General features: G+C 41.2%; 1 long non-coding RNA gene across 2 annotated transcripts in view; it reads left to right on the top strand.

Annotated features, from left to right (window-relative positions):
* The first annotated feature begins 8,146 nt into the window (after positions 1–8,146).
* Positions 8,147–25,180, top strand: part of LOC123335001 — a 55,999-nt gene continuing 38,965 nt past the window's right edge. For both annotated transcript variants that reach the window (XR_006553199.2, XR_006553198.2), the window contains exon 1: positions 8,147–8,335. This is a non-coding gene — a long non-coding RNA (uncharacterized LOC123335001). The remainder of the gene's footprint in view (positions 8,336–25,180) is intronic.

The following is a 25,180-nucleotide window of genomic DNA, read 5'->3' as shown; positions in this document are numbered from 1 at the left end:
AGGTAGGAGTTCTCTGGGAAAGAAAGCCGTAATCTGGATTATACATCCAAAAGTCGCTTCTTTAAAGTGTGATTATGTGCAGAGTTGGAACCTAAAGCCAGGCCCTGCGCTTTTAAGTGCAGTGAAAAGTGAAAGTCACTCAGTTGGGCCCGACTCTTTGTGACCCCATGGACTGTAGCCTGCCAGGCTCCTCTGTCCATGGAATTTCCAGGCCAGAATACTGGAGGTAGCCATTCCTTTCTCCAGGGGATTGTCCGAACCCAGGAATTGAACAGGAGTCTCCTGCATTGCATGTGAATTCTTTATCAGCTGAACTACCAGGAAAGCCCCTTTAAGTATAGTATTCTTACTAAAAACATGGTGCCTTTCTCTGTCCGTCGTTTCCTTGATTTTAACCCATCTTGAACATTGCTGCCCAAAGGAATCTTCATTCAAACTTAGCTCTATTTTGCAGAATCAGCCAGACCATGGCTCACCATAGTCAACACAGTTAATTCTAAAATAATTGAAAGCCCTTTAAGACTTGCTCCATTGAGCATCATAGACTTATCATCATAGACTTAATCAGCTACTCTGCTAAAGTATAGACTATAACATTCCTTGATCATGGCAATGCACTCCTTCCCCCTGCCTCTTTGCCTCCACCTGTATTGCCCTAGCCTTTAAACTAATTTATTGAATGTTTACTCTGCCAAGTACAGTGTTCAGTTTTTTTTTGCATTCTCTCTGTCCTCCCAACAACTCTGTGAGGTAAGAATCAGTACTCCTTCTGGTACTTTTATTTTATTATTATCTAGGCTTCCCAGGTGGCATCAGTGGTAAAGAAACCACCTGCCAATGCAGGAGATGTAAGACATGCAGGTTCTATCCTTGGGTCAGGAAGATCCCCTGGAGGAGGGCATGGCCTACTAAAGTGACTTAGCTTCATGGTTTAGAAAAGTAAAGCGACTGAAGAGCTATATGATGAAACCTAGTTTTGTCCAGCATCAAATTCATGGTATTTCTACTTTTCATGCTTCCTCTTTACCTTGTTAAGTACTACATGGCTAAAGGTCAAGCTCTGTTATTGCTACCTATCTCTCTCTGATAATTCCAAAGTAGAGATCTTAATTATGTTCTCTCTTTAATCATAATACTCAAATAGTATTTAATGGTATTGTGGTTTATAATATTGTAACTTAAGTGATTGTATGAATATATCTTCACATTAGACCTAAGCCACTTAAAGACCATGGATTCAGTGCCCCATTCAAAACGTGGATGAGAGACCACTCAATAGGTTTAAGATTCAGATGAGGCAGAAATAAAGTTCACTAAAATACTAAATAAGCCCCAAGCAAGCTGTCAAATTACAAATAAACAGAAAATGAAATATGATATGAACTTATGAAACAGATAATTAAGACAAGATAGAAATATATTTGTAAGATGGAAGAAATTCTGGAAATAAATAAGAATAAGTGTATTTTTGATGTGCTGACAAGACTCCTGAGCACAGTAACATATGCAACAGCATACCTTGATTTCGTAGTGAAGTTCTGTTTTGCTGTATGAAATCTTTGTTAGAATAAGTTCAGATTAGCTTTAAAATTATCTCCAGAAAAATCTATAGAATGTATGGAAAAGAGAAAAAGTGTTAGTCCCTCAGTTGTGTCCAACTCTTTGTGACCCCACGGAGTGTAGCTTGCCAGGCTTCTCTGTCCATGGAATTCTCCAGGCAAGAATACTAGAGTGGATAGCCATTCCTTTCTCCAGAGGATCTTCCCAACCCAGAGAGCGAACCTAGGTCTCCTGCATTACAGGCAGATTCTTTACTGACTGAGCCACCAGGGAAGTCACACTGAAAACAGAAGGATTGTTTTCTATTACTTATTTTACAAACAAGCTTTGATTATATCAGAGCCTAGTAACTTCAAGTTGATGATAATTTAGACATATCTTGAATAAATTATGCATATATACAAAGCACATGTATAACATAAACGTGAGTGCATGCATAGTTACTCAGTTGTGTCTGACTCTTTGAAACCCCAAGGACTATAGTCCGCCAGACTCCAACGTAAACATGATGATGTACAATTTAATCTATTTTAAAGAGATTTTAAATACATTAAAATAATCAATTAGCATATACATTTATTGTTTTTCATTAATATATTCATGTTAATTGTTAAAAATGCCAAATCATATTTTAAAATCATGTAATTAGTATTGTTGGACTTCTAAAGTAACATTACTGATGATTAATTTGAATGAATGATAAAATCTTCAATTAATCAAATAAATCCAGAGTCTTATCATATGTAAAGTACTGTGGCAAATAAAAAGAAACATAATTTAGCTGCTGCTGCTGCTAAGTCACTTCAGTCGTGTCCAACTCTGAGTGACCCCATAGACGTCAGCCCACCAGGCTTTCCTGCCCCTGGGATTCTCCAGGCAAGAACACTGGAGTGGGTTGCCATTTCCTTCTCCAATGCATGCAAGTGAAAAGTGAAAGTGAAGTCGCTCAGTCGTGTCCGACTCTTAGCGACCCCATGGACTGTAGCCTACCAGGCTCCTCCATCCATGGGATTTTCCAGGCAAGAGTACTGGAATGGGGTGCCATTGCCTTCTCCGATAATTTAGCTAGGGAAGGAATTTAATAATAATTAAATTTGCATAGCAAGAAAAAAATTACAGTTGATGCAAACATTGCTAATTGAAATCAGCAGACAGAAAGAGCATTGTAAGTTGAATGGTGTCAAAATGTTATAAGGAAGCACTTTGAAGCGATACATAATGAACATAAACGTGGTCAGTTAGAGGGGATAGACACGGCATACTGACCAGTCTGGTGGTCTGTAAATAGAGTCTTTTAGCATGAACTAAGATTCCTGCAGTAGGAAAGTAAATTGGAGCTATAGTATGAAGAACTTTGAATGCCAGGGTAGTATTTTTGAACAGTGGTAAGTTATTGAGTGTTACTATAGTCATTTTTCACCAGAAGGTTTATCTACCTGATTTATTGAGCATCAGCCATTTGTAAGAGTCACTGTGTTAAGTATTATAGGAAGTTAAATTAGCAATGATGACTTCTGCATTCAAACAGCTGATTGTCTACTACATAGGAGAAAATAGATGTACACCAGCAACTACTGAATAAGTCAGATTATGACAGGAGTTACAAGAGAAGAGTAAACCAAGTGTTAAGATAGAAGAGGGGAAGAGAAATTAACTCCAGCTGGGACGATTCAGGACTACCTGAGAAAAGAGCAGGCATTTCAATTGGTCCTTGAAAGACGGAGGAAATTTTGACAACACCTTTTCTCCATGAGGGGAGCATGCATTTTAAATAGGAAAACCAAGAGCACAGGAGTAGGAAATTGCAGAACAAATTAAAGGCCTAGAAAGTGATTTAGCTTGGCTAGAATCCAAAGAGCAAGAGGAGGAGGAATGAGAGGTAAGGGCAGAAGTGCAGAGTGGGACCTGGATGTGGAGGGGCTTTACAGACAAGCTTAGACACTTGCACTTTATTCTTTCCTCTTGTTTCTGGGGAGAGAGTGAGTCTTAAAAATACCTCCCCTGAAGTTCTCATAAGCATCTCCAGGAGTTCATGTCCTGGAGATGGATACACATATGGTGAATGGTAAAATCTTTACTATGGGGAAATTGCTAGGGAAGAAGAACAGTGGGTGGGATGAATTAAAAAGGGAAATTATAAGCAGGAAGAAGTTTCAGGAGCTCTCACAATAGTACAGGTGACTCTATGAGGGTTAGAAGTACTACGCTCTTTTTCTTTCTTCCGTCCCTATCTTAATGAGAGCTTCCCAGGTGGCACTAGTGGTAAAGAACTCCTGCCAATGCAGGAGATTTAAGAGACATGAGTTCGATCCCTGGGTCAGGAAGATCCCTTGAAGGAGGGCATGGCAACCCACTCCAGGATTTTTGCCTGGAGAATCCCCTGGGCAGAGGAGCCTGGCAACCTACAGTCCATGGAATTGCAAAGCATCAGACACGACTGAGTGACTGAGCACACACTATACCCATCTTAATGAGATATAATTGACATATAACATGATGTAAGTTTAAGGTGATTTGATATATATATGTTGCTAAATGATTACTGCAGTAAGTTTGTTAACATATCTGTCACCTCACACAGTTACTACTACTAAGTTCTGAATCTCCCACCAGTCTGCACTTTTTGCATGGAAGATGGGCATGTTAAACAGGAAATAGCTTTTTAAACCTTCGCCGAGGTTCAGTGGATAGTGTCCATTGACTGACTAGATGTGGGAATCAGTCAAGGAGGAATTAAGGATAGTTTCCTGATTTAAGTCTTTGTTAACTAAAAGACAACATCTGTCTTAAAATTAAAGCGTGGAAAAGATAGAAGAGTTATTTTGGTTGCCTGCAATATAGTGCGTTCAGGTCCAAGATTACAAGATGGCAGACCGAGCATATTTATTGACTTGCCCTCTATCTCTAGTCCAGTTGATGTCACAGTAAAATAGTTAGGCTAGAAACTCATAAAATCCAGGAGAAAAGGAGGGAGAAGTTATAAGAAAATGAGAGGAAAATTAATTTCTGGAAGATAGATCACAGAGAAATATGAGGAGGGACACATTACAGAGGAAGTAGCTGCCTGGTGGGCATATGGGAAATGGAATGGAAGATGACTAGGCTCAAGTTGGCAGACGTAGAATGAAGAAAACCGAAGTGATGCTCTGAAGGTTTGTCAGTGCAGTGTGATAGGGGTGTCCTTCCTTACCTCTATGCCTAGCACTGCCAGGAAGCCTCAGATGTGTGGGGCAAGAACTCCTGGTGGATCTTCTCTGGCTGGAAGTAGACGAAATGCTCTAGTAAAAATATCCGTCCTGATATATTTGTTGGTGTGAAAGAGTTTGTCAAATAGTGTTCTCCTGAATTAAACTGTCCGAAGAAAACGAAACCTTCTAGAGAACTATGCTCCTCACTGTGATTATCAGTTTGCCTCTTGCCCATTGAACACTTATACCTCACAGCCATGAACACATAAAGTCATGCATTCTTCCCACTCAGGGGAAGGGTTATATGTAAAAACAGTTCAGAGGAAACCTCAATTATTTATAATGATAAACCCAGATTTTCATTCTTAAACACAAATGGAATCCAAGATACCAGACTATTGAAAAAAATAGTAGTGCTGAAAGAAAATGGAGATAAGAAAATACACTAAAATATGTCATTAAAATATATAAAAATATATATTGACACTGGAGGAACTTGAGGTAAATTTAGGGCTTCCCTCGTGTCTCAGTGGTAAAGAGCTCACCTGCAAATGCAGGAGACATAAGACACAGGGTTTGATCCCTGGGTTGCGAAGATCCCCTGGAAGAGGGCATGGTAATCCATTCCAGTATTCTTGCCTAGAGAATCCCATGGACAGAGGAGCCTGGTGGGCTATAATCCATGAGGTTGAAAAGAGTCAAACATTACTGAAATGACTTAGCATTCACATACACTAGGGAACAGAAGATAACTTAAAAAAAAATTCTATCCTGTTAGTATTGGCATTAAGACGTGAGACAATACTATATCCAGAAAGCAGAAGCAGGATGCTATGAAGAAAGAATGAATAAATGAGAAATGACTTTTATAAATTACAAATGATTGCTGAAAAGTAAAACTCCAATAACATCAAGCAAAGACAAACAAAATCACCAAAATATGAAAAACAAGGTACAATAAATCTGAAAGTTCAGAAATCAGACTAGCAGGAGTCCCAGAAATGAAAAGCCAAGAGAAGAGAGAAGAAATGAACAAAATAATGAAAGAAAATTTCCCAGAGCTGAATGTAATATTTTCATATGCTGTAAGAGATGACTAAAAATACGCCCCCCCCAACACATTCCTATGAAATTTAAGATCATTTCAGATGCAGATAAGAAGTTTTCAGAAAGAAAAATTTCCTTAAAAGGATGGCGGATCAGGCTAGTGTCAGACATCTCGTCAGTCACATGAGTGTGTGAATATAATAGAATTATGCTTTCAAAGCTCTGAGGAAAAGTTATTTTGACACGAAATTTCCATAACCAATCAATGAATCAATTAGGGTAGAATAAAGGCATTTTCAGGTATGCAAGGATTCAGAAAATTTGCCTACCATGGATCCTTTTTGCAGACATTTCTCAGTGATAGCAAAATGAGAAAGGGAACTGAGAAAGAAGACACGGTATTTCGGCCAGATATGCAGTGTGGGAAAGCCCAGGATGAGAGCTGTGTGGGAGGTGGAGGACCTAGAACTACAGGAAAAATGTTTCTTGGAAAAAGGAGACTTTATTATATGATTGAGAGTAAATTTCAGGATATAGTGAAAGCATATATTTTCTCTTTTTAAAAGAAAAAAAACAAGATAATTAAACCCCTCCACCTCTCTGTCTTCCAAACCAGTTCAAATTCAAAAAGTACAAGAAAGTCATGGTCCAAATATGGAGCAAACAGAAATGTGACAGTGAAGAAGGAATTCATAGGGCCTGGACTCCGTCTTTGGCCTGTTCATGCTGATCATGCGAGGCCATCTTTCCAATGGACTCTGAACTCTGTGCTTAGTGCCTATGAAAACAACAACAGAAGGATAAGACCCCCTCCAGACAGGGGAACCTTGAAGATCATATCTAGGTTGCTCATCGCCTAAGAGAAAACATACACTAATCACACCTTCCTCCAGACAGGCCATAGTTTTTTCTGTATCAATCGGAGTGTGACCTCGGGTTTATTGATTATTGGCTAATTGTTTGACTGTTTGAGCACATGAGTACATAGCACGTGAATGACGGGGTTATTGGGATTGTATTTTCTTTGGTTTATGTAAGTCTCAAGGAATTTGGAGTGGTGGGTTCAGACACGTACACATGGGGTATAAAAGATTTTCACAAATGCTGGTCGGGGTCCTTGGCTAAGAGGAGACTCTGCCTTGGGCCCGCCGGTGTAATAGACCGCACTCCACTGTCTGCATTGTTCTTCTGAGTGAGTTTATTTCCCGGAACGTGTGGCTACAACAGGATTTGGCATAATTGAGGCCACACGATAAAATAATCCATTTGACTGGTATGCAGGAGTGCTGTTCTGGGCCAACCAGCATAGGGATGTGGTACTTGAGAAGTAAAGGTAAACAAGCATATTTCTAAATATATGTAAAGTAAATAATATTTAAATAATTACAATGACATAGATACTGTTTATTGGTTTAAAATTTTCAGAATCTATACGCAAACCATTAAATACAATTATTGGTCATAATACTGAATATAAATTATAAAATTAAAAGTTTAGATAACAGGACTTAGAAGAGATAAAGAAGAAGGAAAAGTGAAGTTAAGGGCAAGGGGTTAATATCTTTAACACTGTCACAGTGGGAAGTTGCTAGGTCAGGTCAAAATTTGACAAAATAAGAATACAGATTTTAAAATATTTAAAATTCCAGATGTGGCAGGGAGAGTAATTAATAGTGATGATTAACAGCAATGACGTATAGAGAGGATGGGGAAGGATGAATTAAGTGAGCTAGTTGTCATCATTTGTAAGTTTACCTTTGAATAAAAAAAAAATGAAGTAAACAATAGAGGTAGCAAAATCAAATAAGAGTGTTTACTTCTAGGAATAGATAGTGTGGACCATTTATTTCAGCTAAAAATAGTGCAGTTTAGTAAAACTGGACACCTGAAAACCTAAAGAAAGAAATTATCTGTGGTCCATGGACCAGCAACGTTGACACCACTTGGGAGTGAACTGGAGATAGTCTTGTATCCACCCCTCCAGATCTACAGAATCAGAACGTCCATTTTGGTAAGATCTCCAGGTGATTTGAGAGACACTCAGCTGGTGATCTAATTGTTCTGGGAGCCATCATGTGTAAAACACCGCCTCGCTGCTCTTAATTAAAGCAGTCTCCTCAGAGCCAGTGGTGGTAGCTTCCTGCCGCCAGATCTTCTCCCTCCGTCTCGTCTTCTCTGGGCCATCAATCTTTTCACTGACATTCAGGAGAATGTTAACTACAACTTTTTTGGGTTTAACCTGCTGCTGCTGCTGCTGCTAAGTCGCTTCAGTCGTGTCCGACTCTGTGTCACGCCATAGGTGGCAGCCCATCAGGCTCCCCCGTCCCTGGGATTCTCCAGGCAAGAGCACTGGAGCGGGTTGCCATTTCCTTTTCCAATGCATGAAAATGAAAAGTGAAAGTGAAGTTGCTCAGTCGTGTCCGACTCTTTGCGACCCCATGGACTGCAGCCCACCAGGCTCCTCTGTCCATGGGTTTAACCTGAGGCCTGCATCAAAGGAAGGAGGCCCTGAAGATTCCTGAGGACTTGCAGGATGATGGGTAAGCTTGAAATGAGGAGAGATGGACATTCACAGTGAGAGCAGCTAGCAGGGACCGAAGGGATCCTTTCTAGTAGGGTATTCCTTTGTTCCCCGCCAAGGAATAAAGCAGGTATCAGTTAGAGTCACATATATCTGTGTGTTTCGCAAACTCTGTGGTATTCTTCGTGCTTTTATGCATTGCACACAGCAAGACAATTAGGTAATTAGCACTCCTCCTTTTTAAAAAAATTTAAATCATTATTTTATTTCTGTTATGAGTTGAATTGTGTACCCTTCCCTCAAATTCATATTTTTAAAACTTAACACCCAGAATCTCAGACTGAATTAGCATTTGTTCTTAGGTCTCAACTCTAAGAGAAAACAAGCTGTAAATAATCACAATTCAAATTCACAGCTGAGGGGTTTTAGTAGCTGATCAGATGCTCAACCTCCAGAACACTGATTATTGTGGGAAAGGTTCATGCAGGCCAGAAAATATTTAATGGGACTAACATTTTTGAAACTATAAAATAGGAACCCTTTGATCTAGCTTTTCTAGGGGGTGAAAATTTAAATTTGTGTTTTCTTTACATATTTTACTTTCTTTGAAATTTGATTGAAAGCAGGCTGGGGTATGCGAGTCAAAGTTGTATTTTATTCATTGCTGGCTTGTCTCTTGCCTCTGGGCAAGAGTATGTAGGGTTCATCCTGCCCAGCAATGAGATTTCTTTTTATTCTTAAAACATTCTTCCTGGGAAGGGACTGTAGACCTTATTGTAACATGTGATGACTCAGTTGCTTAGCACACGGTTCATTCTCTGGTTGATCGGGATATGGGTACTTTGTGCTTGTTTTGGGTTTGAGCCAAGTCTGAGCCACGTCCGTCTGCACGGGCTGGCCGGCTGCACTCTGACTCCGGTCAGCACTGACTGTTACTCTCCTAGTCATCTTTTTATCTTTTTGGGTAATCTTCAGCTTAATTTGGTTCCTGCCTTTAATACTCCCATCTGGCTTCTTTCTTTTTTTTTTTTTAATAAAAACATCTGTCTGAAACTTATATAGTCATCCCCATGACCACTTGGTTATTTAGAGTAATGTTCTTCTTGTGTGGAACTGGGGTCCACGATAACTCCTTATACTGAACATGGAAGAAACTTGCTGCAAGTCTGTGTAACTAGATGACTGTTGAGAATGTTCAGGCCATTTCTTTCTTTGGTCTCTCTGATTGGTACCTTTTCAAAGGAGAATTTACTCTGGGGAGAGAGAGCTCGTCTTCCATCCCCCTGAAAAATACCCATTGTCTCTGAAGATGACAATATTGCACAGGCACTTTGATCAAACGATACAGATGAAAGCAGGACCTATTATATAGATTAACTGTTAGATTACTTTTCTGGAGAAAGTTTATCTTTTTGCTATCTATGTTGTGGTTAAATTATAGCTCTTGATTTTTCATTGTTCTTGATACATTTGCTGAGGAATTAAGAGATCTCAATTAGAGATAACAGGGTTTGCCTTTTGTTTATGTGTGTATAATATTAGTGGCTAGATTTATTAACCTTAGTGCTTCCTTTAGACATAATTTAAAGTAAAAGGGACATGTGGAAATTTTCAATGTGATGACTTTGTACCATATATTGATGGTGTTGGTTAAGCTGCTGTATATATACATTTGTCCACACTCTTCAAATCATACACTTAAAAACTGCCAAATTATGTTGTATAAATAATATTTCAGTAAAACTGATTAAAAAGAAGTAATGCTAAGTAAAAATGAATCAAATCTTAGATTTTCCTACCACATGTTACCATTGTTTCCTCCAAACTATCCCAAATATCTTCTTCCTTTTGTTCCTTAGGTATTGTTTTAAGTAAGCTTGGGCTGCTTACAAAGGAGTACCAAGGACTGGGTGGCTTATAAAAAAAGACAGAAATTAGAACCAAGAATTGGAGTGCTGCTATAACAAATACAAAAAATATGGAATCAGCCTTGGAACTGGACAGTGGGTGGAGGCAGGAAGCGATTTAATGTGTGTTAGAAAGAGCCTGTGTGTTAGTCACTTAGTCGTGTCTGACTCTTTGCGACTCCATAGACTGTAGCCTACCAGTCCCCTCTGTCCATGGGATTCTCCAGGCAAAAATACTGCAGTGGGTCACCATTCTCTTCTCCAGGGTATCTTCCTGACTTTGGCATCAAACCTGGGTCTCCCACATTGTAGGCAGATTGTTTATCATCTGAGCCACCAGGGAAAACCACATTGACATAAATGGATCTTTAGAGGCAGTTTTGGTGAAAGTCAAAAAGAAAGGAGGACAGCTGTAGGGAAAACCTCAACTTAGAAAATGCCTCAGTTCAGTTCAGTTCAGTCACTCAGTCGTGTCCGACTCTTTGCGACCCCATGAATCGCAGCACGCCAGGCCTCCCTGTCCATCACCAACTCCTGGAGTTCACTCAGACTCACGTCCATCGAGTCAGTGATGCCATCCAGCTGTCTCATCCTCTGTCGTCCCCTTCTCCTCCTGCCCCCAATTCCTCCCAGCATCAGAGTCTTTTCCAATGAGTCAACTCTTCGCTTGAGGTGGCCAAAGTACTGAAATTTCAGCTTCAGCATCATTCCTTGCAAAGAAATCCCAGGACTGATCTCCTTCAGAATGGACTGGTTGGATCTCCTTGCAGTCCAAGGGACTCTCAAGAGTCTTCTCCAACACCACAGTTCAAAAGCATCAATTCTTCAGCGCTCAGCTTTCTTCACAGTCCAACTCTCACATCCATACATGACCACAGGAAAAACCATAGCCTTGACTAGACAGACCTTAGTTGGCAAAGTAATGTCTCTGCTTTTGAATATGCTGTCTAGGTTTGTCATAACTTTTCTTCCAAGGAGTAAGCATCTTTTAATTTCATGGCTGCAGTCACCATCTGCAGTGATTTTGAAGCCCCAAAAAATAAAGTCTGACAGTGTTTCCACTGTTTCTCCATCTATTTCCCATGAAGTGATGGGACCAGATGCCATGATCTTCGTTTTCTGAATGTTGAGTTTAAACCAACTTTTTCACTCTCTACTTTCACTTTCATCAAGAGGCTTTTTAGTTCCTCTTCACTTTCTGCCATAAGGGTGGTGTCATCTGCATATCTGAGGTTATTGGTATTTCTCCTGGCAATCTTGATTCCAGCTTGTGCTTCTTCCAGCCCAACGTTCCTCATGATGTACTCTGCATATAAGTTAAATAAACAGGGTGACAATATATAGTTTTGACGAACTCCTTTTCCTATTTGGAACCAGTCTGTTGTTCCATGTCCAGTTCTAACTGTTGCTTCCTGACCTGCATATAGGTTTCTCAAGAGGCAGGTCAGGTGGTCTGGTATTCCCATCTCTTACAGAATTTTCCACAGTTTATTGTGATCCACACAGTCAAAGGCTTTGGCATAGTCAATAAAGCAGAAATAGATGTCTTTCTGGAACTCTCTTGCTTTTTTGATGATCCAGTGGATGTTGGCAATTTGATCTCTGGTTCCTCTGCCTTTTCTAAAACCAGCTTGAACATCTGGAAGTTCATGGTTCACGTATTGCTGAAGCTTGGCTTGGAGAATTTTGAGTATTACTTTACTAGCGTGTGAGATGAGTGCAATTGTGCGGTAGTTTGAGCATTCTTTGGCATTGCCTTTCTTTGGGATTGGAATGAAAACTGACCTCTTCCAGTCCTGTGGCCACTGCTGAGTTTTCCAAATTTGCTGGCATATTGAGTGTAGCACTTTCGCAGCATCATCTTTCAGGATTTGAAATAGCTCAACTGGAATTCCATCACCTCTACTAGCTTTGTTTGTAGTGATGCTTTCTAAGGCCCATTTGACTACACATTCCAGGATGTCTGGCTCTAGGTGAGTGATCACACCATCGTGATTATCTGGATCGTGAAGATCTTTTTTGTACAGTTCTTCTGCGTATACTTGCCACCTCTTCTTAATATCTTCTGCTTCTGTTAGGTCCATACCATTTCTGTCCTTTATCGAGTCCATCTTTGCATGAAATGTTCCTTTGGTATCTCTGATTTTCTTGAAGAGATCCCTGGTCTTTCCCATTCTGTTGTTTTCCTCTATTTCTTTGCATTGATCGCTGAGGAAGGCTTTCTTATCTCTTCTTGCTATTCTTTGGAACTCTGCATTCAGATGCTTATATCTTTCCTTTTCTCCTTTGCTTTTCACTTCTCTTCTTTTCACAGCTATTTGTAAGGCCTTCCCAGACAGCCATTTTGCTTTTTTGCATTTCTTTTCCATGGGGATGGTCTTGATCCCTGTCTCCTGTACAATGTCATGAACCTCCGTCCATAGTTCATCAGGCACTCTATCTATCAGATCTAGGCCCTTAAATCTATTTCTCACTTCCACTGTATAATCATAAGGGATTTGATTTAGGTCATACCTGAATGGTCTAGTGGTTTTCCCTATTTTCTTCAATTTAAGTCTGAATTTGGCAATAAGGAGTTCACGATCTGAGCCACAGTCAGCTCCTGGTCTTGTTTTTGTTGACTGTATAGAGCTTCTCCATCTTTGGCTGCAAAGAATATAATCAATCTGATTTCCGTGTTGACCATCTGGTAATGTCCATGTATAGAGTCTTCTCTTGTGTTATTGGAAGAGGGTGTTTGCTATGACCAGTGCATTTTCTTGGCAAAACTCTATTAGTCTTTGCCCTGCTTCATTCTGTATTCCAAGGCCAAATTTGCCTGTTACTCCAGGTGTTTCTTGACTTCCTACTTTTGCATTCCAGTCCCCTATAATGAAAAGAACATCTTTTTTGAGTGTTAGTTCTAAAAGGTCTTGTAGGTCTTCATAGAACCATTCAACTTCAGCTTCTTCAGCATTACTGGTTGGGGTATAGACTTGGATTACTGTGATATTGAATGGTTTGCCTTGGAAATGAACAGAGATCATTCTGTCATTTTTCAGATTGCATCCAAGCACTGCATTTCGGACTCTTTTGTTGACCATGATGGCTACTCCATTTCTTCTAAGGGATTCCTGCCCGCAGTAGTAGATATAATGGTCATCTGAGTTAAATTCACCCATTCCAGTCCATTTTAGTTTGCTGATTCCTAGAATGTCGACATTCACTCTTGCCATCTCTTGTTTGACCACTTCCAATTTGCCTTGATTCATGGACCTAACATTCCAGGTTCCTATGCAATATTGCTCTTTACAGCATTGGACCTTGCTTCTATCACCAGTCACATCCACAGCTGGGTATTGTTTTTGCTTTGGCTCCATCCCTTCATTCTTTCTGGAGTTATTTCTCTACTGGTCTCCAGTAGCATATTGGGCACCTACTGACCTGGGGAGTTTCTCTTTCAGTATCCTATCATTTTGCCTTTTCATACTGTTCATGGGGTTCTCAAGGCAAGAATACTTTAGTGGTTTTTATTGAAAGCAGGACTTGAGAGCAATGACACTGGGTATTTAGCTGAAGAAATTGCTAAACAATGTGTTGAAGGTGAGCCTTGGCCCTTCCTGACAGCTTATAGTAAAATTTGAGAGAAATGATTTAAAGAAGGAATTGTTGAGCAAAGAAAGAACGTGAAGATCTGGAAAATTCTCAGCCCATTCATACTGAAAAAAATAAGAACACTGAAGATGTGGCCAAGTGACTGTTTGACTAAATTAGTATGGGTCAGCTATCTGAACAGAAAGTAAAAGTTGCTCAGTCATGCCTGACTCTTTGCGACCCCATGGACTATATAGTCCATGGAATTCTCTAGGCCAGAATACTGGAGTGGGTAGCCTTTTCCTTCTCCAGGGGATCTTCCGAACCCAGGGATCGAACCCAGGTCTCCCACATTGCAGGCAGATTCTTTACCAGCTGAGCCACAGGGGAAACCCAAGAATACTGGAATGGGTAGCCTACCCCCTCAGCAGATCTTCCCAACCCAGGAATCAAACCGGGGTCTCCTGCATTGCAGTTGGATTCTTTATCAACTGAGCTATCAGGGAAGCCCATCTGAAGAGAAGACAGGAATCACTCCAAAGCAATGGAAGAATGACCTAGAAGGTGACTGAGAGATAATCAGAGCTGCCAATCCTGTCACAGGTCCCTAGTGTAGGGACAGTGGGACAGACGGGTAGGCAGAGTGGTTTCAAAGTGGGTGCTACTGTGCCCGTGTGACCCCTGTGTGTGATGCTGGAGTTCTCTCACATCACAGACTCTACCTGGGTGCCCCCTGCCCCCCTGTCCTCTGGTTCAGTGCTCCTTGCCCATCCCAGGTACAGCTACAGGGGGCCTTGAAGGCCAGACCTCCAGAAAGATTCAGGCAGCAAAATGTGGTGGCATCTATATGGCGCTGTCTCCACTGGCATGAAGAGCATGCAGTCTCAGGGGCATGGCAGTCTCCTTGTAGGTTTGAGGTTAGAGCTGCCTCGAGCCACAGGGAACCTGCCCCCAGCTCAGGAGAATGGTGGCATTGGGAGGAGGGGGGGCACCCCCCAGCAGGGGTGATGTTGCCATGCTATGAGCCCAGAAGGCAGAGCATTGAGTCAAAGGGGATTATTCTTGAGCCTTAAGGTTTAATGTTATCTGCCTCATTAGGTTCTGGATGTATGTGAGGCTGTTGCTTCTTTCTTGTTTCTCCCTTTTGGAATTGGAATGTCTCTCCTATCCCTGTCCCACTATTGTCTTTTGGAAGTGCATAGCATGTTTGGTTTCACAGGTTCGCAGCTGGGGAGGAATTTGCTCAGGATGACTCATACCTCGAGTCTTACCCGTATATGATTTAGATGATGTTTAGATGAGAGCCTGGACTTAGACCTTAAAGTTGATACTGCAACAAGTTAAAACTTTGGGGGCTCTTGGATGGATTGAATGTATTCTGCATGCTGGAAAGATATGGATTTAGGTAGGTCAAGGGAGGAATGCAACAGACTGAATGTGTCTTCCCCCAGATTCACACATTGAAACCTACTCGCCAGCATGATGGTATTTGAAGATGAAGTCTTTAGGAGGTGACTAGGTCATAAAGGCCAAGCCTTCATGAATGGGGTTAGGGCCATTATAGAAGGGCCCCAGAGAGCTTCCTTGCTTCTCCTACCAGGGAGGACTCAATGAGCAAATAGTCTATAAACTGAGAAACACCAAACACTGAATCTCCAGAAACCTAGATTTTGGACATCCCAGAACTGTGAGAAAGAAATGTTTGTTGTTTAAAGCACCTATTCTATGATATTTTTGTTAGAGCTATCTGAATGGACTAAGATAGGTATTACATTCTTGGTTTCACCACTCATTGCCAATCACAGGAAATGGGTTTTAAGGTCTTGTCATTTTCATCAGATTTGTGCTGATTTTTCTTAGATTAGGTAAATCTAGTGTGAAGCAGATCCTTGTTAACTACATTCTTGCTGCTTATAAGGAATGGTCAGAGGAGCGACCCACTCATCGGCAATCTGGTATAAGTGCCTGTGTTAATTGTGTTCCAGGCTAAACAGCAATACCTGTGCTTAATTGCATTTCTCTGGCCACTGCTCATGAATCTGTGGCCCAGGCTAGCTTTCCAGAATCAAGCTAGTCTCCTGGTTTTGCACTTCTCCTTTGTCTTTCTGGAGTTTAAAAAAATCAAAATCCCCTCCCTGCTTCAAAAAATACTTGTGTGTTATTGTATTTTTATCTCTTTCCATGTATTATATCTTCCAAATAAGACTGTAAGGCCCCTGAGGGCAGCCACCAGCTGTCCCTCACGCTGACCAGAATAGACACCTTGTGCTAGGCAGGTTTTAAATTCATGTTCTAGCAGCTGCATGCTTCTGTTATAGCATTTACCACACTTAACTAAAATTGTCAACTTGTATTTGTGAAATTATAAACTCCTAAATGGCCCATGTCTTTCTGTTTGTTGTATGCTCAGTACACAGCTCTGAACTTGGTAAGACGTTCAAAAACTTTATAGAAAAAGCAGGTTGATTAACAGGAGGGGTGATGGAAGACACAGCTAACCAAAATATTTACCCTTTGTTTTGCAACGTTATTTGAAATTGCTACCTCAGATTTCATACTTTCATTCTGAAATTGTATTGTGACCTATTTGGGACTGTGTTATCTGAGTGAAATGCTACCTTAGCACACTAATAGCCAGGTTTAGTTTGGCTAGTGTTTCTCAAATGTTGGTGGTGGTTATCCATTTTAAGAAAAACATTTACCCTGAAAGCAGGAAGGGAAAAATGTCTATTAATACATACACATATACAGATACATATATATAAATGTATACATTCAAAGACCATAGTTATATTACCCTTAGCCTTACTTACCACTAGGACGCATTCTGATATTTTTTTCCCTCTATTATGCTCTAGTCTCCTTATACTTTTAAAAATACATGTTGTAGGATGCACTTTATTGATTTCATGCTCACTAATGTGATTTGAAAGCACTGCTTTGGTTTATTGACTAAACCACTGCCATTATCATACACATATCTGAGCTAGGTGTTGAAAAGAAAACAAAAAGATTTCTGAAATATAGATCTGGACATTGAGTGTTGCCAGGGGAGAGATGGCTAGCAAAGAAAAGACCGTGGGCCCTTAGATTGGATGAAAGGAGGTCATTCAAAGAAAGGTGGGGGGGGGGTGAGAAGAGGCTCTAAAGATAATTTCTCCTACTTCTCGTTGCATTTTTTATAGTCCAATGTTCACCTGTCTTTCCAGCTGGACTGTGAATGCTTCCAGGACAGGAGCTATACATTATTCATCTTCATACCTTCGTTGCCTAACAAGGCTCCTGGGCTCAATAAATATTTGCTAGGTTGAGGATAAGATAAGAGCTAATATTTATCAAGCACTTAACCATGTGCCACACAAGCATGTGAATAGATGCTGTTGGTTCTCTGCTCAACTCCTTTTACCTGAGGACTGATCATTAATGCTTCCTGCTACCCTCTTCATAGAACTCTATCCAGTGGCTAATGACCAACCCCCTGCCTCTGTAGTACACTTGCTCCAGATCTTCCCATGGATCAGGCTAAAGCAATTTCCAGAGGAGACCACATCCTTGTTCAGTTTTCTTACTTTGCTCTATTCTGCTTCTCTTCCTCTTTTATTAAAAAATCACATTCACAAGAAACCCTACCTCACACTCTGCTTCTAGGGAACCACCCGAAGAGAACCTGGTTCCAAGCAATTTACAGTGCTATTTATCTAGTCCTTAGAGAAAGCCGTGGAGCTGGCTATTTATTGAAAACAGGTACAGGTGAAGACACACAGAGGTGCCCTGAGACTTGTACGGAGGCCATCTGGTCCTTGCCGGGGCTCTGTCCCATCACCCACACTGCATCCAGGATTGGGTCTGTGACTGTCTCACAGGACCCGTGGGCACACTGCTCATGGATGGGCACTGGAGGAAAGGTGGCTGGTCCCCCAGTTCTGTACATTGACTCTTATTTATTAGCACTATTCAAGCTATGGATGAGATTATTTAAATTTTTGAAAAGTACAGCATAGACATATTTTTTAGTTTATTTCAAATTTTGCAAATAGAGGATATTTCAACTTTCATTCTATCAATTCAGCAACAGAGAAGTCATTGTAAAGGTAAAACTAACGTGACAGACGATATTTGTATACTCTCAGTTTTTTGCTGAACTTGACTACTCCACAGACATTTGATTGAAAACCTGCTCATGCTGGTGGTTGAAATCCAATTTGCAGTAAGTCACTTGTTCACTGTCAAGGTTAACAGTTTCTAAGCTACAGAGAAATGAGGAAAATATCTGTACTCAATGAATTGCCATTTGCCTTTTTTGCAAAACATGATTCTGGGTTTCTATGTTTCATTTATAAGCTCTGTGGTTGCTGCTTCCCATTCTGTAGCTAGATTATCATTCGCTGCCAACACCAAATGTACTTATCACCATATAGGAGTTTGTTTTTTTTTTTTTAAATATCAAAGTTTTGAGTATTGAGCACTTGGTTATTTACTGTCCAAAGTTAAGAAAAGAGGCAAAATAGAACAGCAATTCAGCACATTTTTGGTATCAGAATAGGTTTCAATTTTCTAGCTGTGTGACACATGGTATATCATTTAACACATCTGAGCTCAGTTTGTTAATCTTTAAAAGTAATAATACTTTCTACCTTGTGGGATTGTGGAAATAGTCCAATAGGATGCTTAACATAGTACCTAATACTACATACAATAAAAAATGTTAATCACTAAGTAGCGTCTAACTCGTTGTGACCCCAAGGACTGTAGCCCGCTTGGCTCCTCTGTCCATGTAATTCTCCAGGCAAGATGCTGGAGTGGATTCCCATTCCCTTTTCCAGGGGATCTTCCTGACCCAGGGATCGAACCCAGGTCTCCTGCATTGCCAGCAGATTCTTTGCCATCTCAGCCACCAGGGAAGCCCCAATACTACATAAGTGTTCATTAAAAGCTAGTTTCTGTTGTAATTATTATTACTATTGCTGTATGTTTTATTTTGGTCACCATCTTTCAGTAATACTATTCCAATTTCCTTTTGGTGAATGGCCTCTGCTATTTGGACAATCTTGCTGAGATTATAATTGAAGGAGATTTGATCTTCCTTAGCTGAGGGGTTGATATGTGTCCTAAAATAGGCTTTTAGACTCTTCTGGGGCTTTGGGGCCTGAGAGGGAAGATGCAAGAATGGAGGCTAAACTAACAAAATAACTGGAGCAGAATCATCCATGTGGCAGCTCTGTTGATACAGGAAAACTCAGGGATGTCTCTGGTCCCTGCCCTTCCTGATTCTGCTTCTTCAGGCCTCTGGTTCTCTGAGCCACACCGCACCTTGAAATGAATTCTCTTTTGCTGGTATTACTCAGAGTTGGATTCTGTTTCTTGCAACTAAATCAGCTCTGAATATTAATTGGAAGAACTGATGCTGAAGCTGGAACTTCAATACTTTGGCTACCTGATGTGAAGAAATGATTCATTTGAAAAGACCCTGATGCTGGTACAGATTGAAGGCAGGAGGAGGATAGGGCAACAGAGGATGAGATGGTTGGATAGTATCACCGACTCAATGAACATGAGTTTGAGTAAACTCGGAGAGTTGGTGATGGACAGGGAGGCCTGGCGTGCTGCAGTACATGGGGTCACAAAGAATCGGACATGACTGAGCGACTAAACTGAAAGAATGTAAAAAGATATTAATTATATAAATATAATTAAGGCCAGTTTTTCCAGGAAAGACAGATGCCATGAATTTGAAATACATTATTTCTTAGACCTGCTATTATACTCTTCTCTTGTCTATAGGGATCCATGAGCTGCAGGTATTTTGAAGACTTCATTGTAGTAAAATCCTCAATCTTGTTCACTGTTCTACCCCTAGTAGAGGAACCAACACTCAGTACTCTTTGCTGAATGAAAAGAGGAATATTTTCAGCCTGCCTTCTCAGTTTACATCATTGTTGGGGTTAGAATAGCATTCTAGTTCTTTTGTGAGATATAGATCTTTTATATAATCCCTGGATTGAGAAGATCCCCTGGAGAAGGAAATGGCAACCCACTCCTGTTTTCTTGCCTGGAGAATCCCATGGACTTGTGGTCTATCCTCTGTAGTGTTGGAAAAAGCCAGACATGACTGAAGCTACTTAGCATGTACACATGTAGTCCTTTTATATACAGCTTCTTCTGAGTATAGAGTTAGGCATTATTTTTGCATGCATGCTCAGTCATGTCCAACTCTGCAACCCTATGGACTATAGCCTGCCAGGCTCCTATGTCCATGGGATTTTCCAAGCAAGAATATTGGAGTGGGTTGCCATTTCCTTCTCCAGTGGATCTTCCCGACCCAGGGATTAAACCCATGTCTCCTGTGTCTCTTGCATTGGCAGGCATTCTTTTTACCACTGAGCCACCTGGCATGCTAGTACTTAAATGTATTACACTACTAATCATCACAGTGATTTCAAGAGGTAGGTATTTTTTATTTCCATTTTACATTAGTAAACTCTCTCAGATAATTTAAGAAAATCGCCTGATGTTGCATGCTTAGTAAGAGACAGTGTCAGGATTTGAACCCAGCTCTACCTGATTTCCAAAGTCTAAGCATTTTTCAGTATATTGTAGAAATCTATAATTATTTCATATCCTTTTGTTTTCTATCCTTTTCGTTCATAGAATTGTCTGGTGTCCTATTTTTTGTGCATTTCCTTAGGGTAAATGCAAGGAATGGTGTTATGACTATCAAGTAATTAAACTGACATGCAAGCAAGTATGTTAAAACTTGCATGTTCACATAAGTGTTGTCCCTTTCAAAATGCTCATTGTGGAAAGTTTTGCTTTCTATTCTCAACATATTCTCTCAACATGCCTGTGTCTCATTCTCTTGAGCGCTCTTAATATAGCAACTCTTTGCCCTTTGAGAAGACATTTGATCTTTAAAACAGCCAGAGGCATTTGGAGAGCAATCTAGTGAAGAAGATGGACAATCACATTGGGAAGGACCATTTTAGTGAAAAATGACGTATGAGTGTTAAAGTGTTGAAGCTGGTCCATTGTGACGACTCCTGAAGGTTCTGGCTCCCCAGGCTCCTGCCACCTGCCCTGAGGATCAGCTCTCACCTGTAATTCATTTGCTTCCCGCCACTCCCAGGCTGTTCATTGCCTTGGGTTTCTTTTACTACTATAGCCAGAGTCTTGCAAAGGTGGATGTTCTTCCCATTCAACAACAGCAAGATGTTTCATTTGTGTCAAAATCTGTAGACACCCTAGAGCATTGGCATTTAGTGGGTAGAGGCCAAAGATGCTGCTAAATATCCTGCAGTATACAGGAGTGCCCTCTGCTTCTTTTTTATTATTGAAGTATAGTTGATTTACAATGTTGTGTTTCCTTGTTAAAGGGATTTTACCAGCTTCTTACTATGCTTTGGTTTTGATTGTAATTAACTCAAGTCATGCTCAGTTTCATATGAGATGATCACAACCAGCTGAAGAGGAGATTGTTACAGAGAACTAGACCTAAACATGCAGTGTATGAGTTCAGAATGACCTGGCACTAGGTTGCTGACTTAGTCAGTTCAGTTCAGTCGCTCAGTCATGTCCGACTCTTTGCGACCCCATGAATCGCAGCACGCCAGGCCTCCCTGTCCATCACCAACTCCTGGAGTTCACTCAAACTCATATCCATCGAGTCAGTGATGCTATCCAGCCATCTCATCCTCTGTTGTCCCCTTCTCCTCTTGCCCCCAATCCCTCCCAGCATCAGAGTCTTTTCCAGTGAGTCCACTCTTCGCATGAGGTGGCCAAAGTACTGGAGTTTCAGCTTTAGCATCATTCCTTCCAAAGAACACCCAGGACTGATCTTTAGGACTGGTTGGATCTTAGTAGCTTCTATAACACCTGGGGCAAGGGGGCGTGGAGAAGGAATATAGGAATAAGAGAAGGACAGTGAAGGCAGGGACTTAGTATGAGGTTTGCAGTTCAGGACCATAATTCAGCAGCTCCTCTCAGGCAAGGTTATTTGTATTTAAAGTGGATATATGTGTATGTATGGGCTTTCCAGGTGGTACAGTGGTAAAGAATCAGCTGCCCAATGTAGGAGACACAAGAGACGTGGGTTCAATCCCTGGGTCAGGAACATCCCCTGGAGTAGGAAATGGCAACCCACTCCACTATTATTGCCTGGAAAATTCCATCGACAGAGGAACTGGGTGGGATACAATCCATGGGGTCACAAAGAGCCAGACATAACAGAGCATGCACATATACATGCATGCACATATATGTATAATGATTTACTTTGCTGAAAACCTGAAACTAACACAACACTGTAAATCAGCTATACTCCAGTGAAAAATTTAAAATATCATCCACAATGATGACAATTATTTGCTTGTGTTGTTGTCAGAGCAGTGTGTTTGGTACACTGCCTTTGATGTGTCGCATTGCTGTTTGTTATTGGAAACCACTTTGACATTCTCAAGTGAATGGAATAATTCCTTTTAGTGGGAAAATCATTCCACCAAGGAGATCCAACCAGTCCATCCTTCAGTGCTGGGTGTTCTTTGGAAGGACTGATGTTGAAGCTGAAACTCCAATAGTTTGACCACCTGATGCGAAGACCTGACTCATTTGAAAAGACCCTGATGCTGGGAAAGATTGAAGGCAGGAGGAGAAGGGGATGACAGAGGATGAGATGGTTGGATGGCATCACGGACTCAATGGGCATGAGTTTGAGTAAACTCCGGGAGTTGGTGATGGACAGGGAGGCCTGGCGTGCTGCAGTTCATGGGATTGCAAAGAGTCAGACACGACTGAGTGACTAAACTGAACTGAACATTCCACCATAGCTTGCTTTTCCTATGAGGACTGATTTTAAGCCTCTGGGTGTAAATGTCCTTGTTTGAAGCTTGTTGTTGTCACCAGACAGGAAGGTAGGAACAGTTGCATCTGTTTTGTTTACACAGCATCCCCACTGCCCAACAGACATATAATAGACTCCTTGTAACATTTATTGAATTATGATGGTGTAGTTGTCCCTTAAATGTACATTGGTCCAGGACTGCCCCCCTCCCCCCACTGCATAGATACCAAAATCCAAGGATGCTCAAGTTTCTTATATAAAATAACTAACTACAGTACAGTTAGCCCTACCAACCCACAGATAGGAGGACTGACTGTAACTGACTATGGGAAGGGGAGGAACCCAAGGGAAGTAGACTAAAAAAAGTAGGAAGGTGAGAGGAATTAGACTTTTTTTTGTAATTGGACATAGGATGGACTCTTGGGCACTTTTTACTTACCCCCTTAAAGGTTTGGCTAACTTCAGGTCATATCTGACTTATAGACAAAGATTAGATGTGATGAGAATTTGGTTATAGTTTATGAATATTAAAAAATACATTTCAGTTCAGTTTAGTCACTCAGTCGTGTCTGACTATTTGTGACTCCATGGACTGCAGCATGCCAGGCCTCCCTGTCCATCACCAACTCCTGGAGTTTACCCAAACTTATGTCCATTGAGTCGGTGATACCATCCAACCACCTCATCCTCTGTCGTTCCTGTTTCCTCCTGCCTTCAATCTTTCCCAGCATCAGGGTCTTCAAATGAGTCATTTCTTCGCATCGGGTGGTCAAAGTATTGGATTTTCAGCTTCAGCATCCAATGAACACCAATGAACACCCAGGACTGATTTCCTTTAGGATGGACTGGTTGGATTTTCTTGCAGTCCAAGGGACTCTCAAGAGTCTCCTCCAACACCACAGTTCAAAAGCATCAATTCTTCAGTGCTCAGCTTTCTTTATAGTCCAACTCTCACATCCATACATGACTACTGGAAAAACCATAGCCTTGACTAGACAGACCTTTGTTGGCAAAGTAATGTCTCTGCTTTTTAATATGCTGTCTAGGTTGGTCATAACTTTCCTTCCATGGAGTAAGCCTTTTAATTTCATGGCTGCAGTCACCATTTGAAGTGATTTTGGAGCCCCCCAAAATAAAATCTGACATTGATTCCACTGTTTCCCCATCTATTTGCCATGAAATGATGGGGCCGGATGCCATAATCTTCGTTTTCTGAATGTTGAGCTTTAAGCCAACTTTTTCACTCTCCTCTTTCACTTTCATCAAGAGGCTCTTTAGTTCTTCTTCACTTTCTGCCATAAAGGCGGTGTCGTCTGCATATCTGAGGTTATTGATATTTCTCCCAGCAAGCTTGATTCCAGCTTGTGCTTCATCTAGCCCAGCGTTCCTCATGATGTACTCTGCATATACGTTAAATAAGCAGGGTGACAATATACAGCCTTGACGTACGCCTTTTCCTTTTTGGAACCAGTCTGTTGTTCCATGTCCAGGTCTAACTGTTGCTTCCTGACCTGCATATAGGTTTCTCAAGAGGCAGGTCAGGTGGTCTGGTGTTCCCATCTCTTGAAGAATTTTCCACAGTTTCTTGTGATGCACACAGTCAAAGGCTTTGGCATTTAAATTATGTATTAGTGCTGAATAGGTGCTCTACCATATCGTAAGAACTTGTGGTTCATGGTCTGACATTTCGGATCAGTGTATTTGTATCTAACTGGCTTTGCATGAGAAACAGTGGGCTTCCCTGATGACTCAGCAGGTAAAGAATCTGCCTGCAGTGCAGGAGACACAGGAGACTTGGGTTCAACCCTGGGTCAGGAAAAAACCCTGGAGAAGGAAATGGTAACCCACTCCAGTATTCTTGCCTGAAAAATCCCACGGACAGAGGACCCTAGTGGGCTACAGTGCATGGGGTCTCACAGAGTGGGGCATGGCGGAGCGACTAAGCACACACAGTATAAACAGTGAAGTAGGGCTGGTCACTTCAAGGAAGGATAAGGAAACTTTCTTTACTTCAGTCATCCTGAGCTGCAGGAGCCTGAACTCCTTCAAACAGAAGTTGTCCTCCTGGCACAAGGTAGGGCTGGAAATGGAGGGCTGGCAGCTTCCTCCTCCTCAGCTCAACTCACATTTACTTTCTTATCCAGTTTTGTTGTTGCTGTTCAGTTGCTAAGTCGTGTCTGACTCTCTGCGACTCCATGGACTTTAATACACCCAGGCTTCCCTGTCCTTCCCTATCTCTTGGAGTTTGCTCAAACTCATGTCCATTGAGTCCGTGATGCTAACAATCTCATCCTCTGCCACCCTCTTTTCCTTTTGCCTTCAATCTTTCCCAGCATCAGAGTCTTTTCCAGTGGGTTGGCTCTTTGTATCAGGTGGCCAAAGTATTGGAGCTTCAGCTTCAGTCCTTCCAATGAATTTTCAGGGTTGATTTTCTTTAGGATTGACAGGTTTGATCTCCTTGAAGTCTGAGGGACTCTCAAGAGTCTTCTCCAGCACCACAATTCAAAAGCATCTATTCTTTGGTGCTCAGCTTTATGGTTTTACTCTCCTA

This window comes from Bubalus bubalis, chromosome 9, assembly GCF_019923935.1.
Source record: "Bubalus bubalis isolate 160015118507 breed Murrah chromosome 9, NDDB_SH_1, whole genome shotgun sequence".
Classification (NCBI taxonomy): domain Eukaryota; kingdom Metazoa; phylum Chordata; class Mammalia; order Artiodactyla; family Bovidae; genus Bubalus; species Bubalus bubalis.
This window is presented reverse-complemented; position numbering and strand designations above follow the sequence as displayed.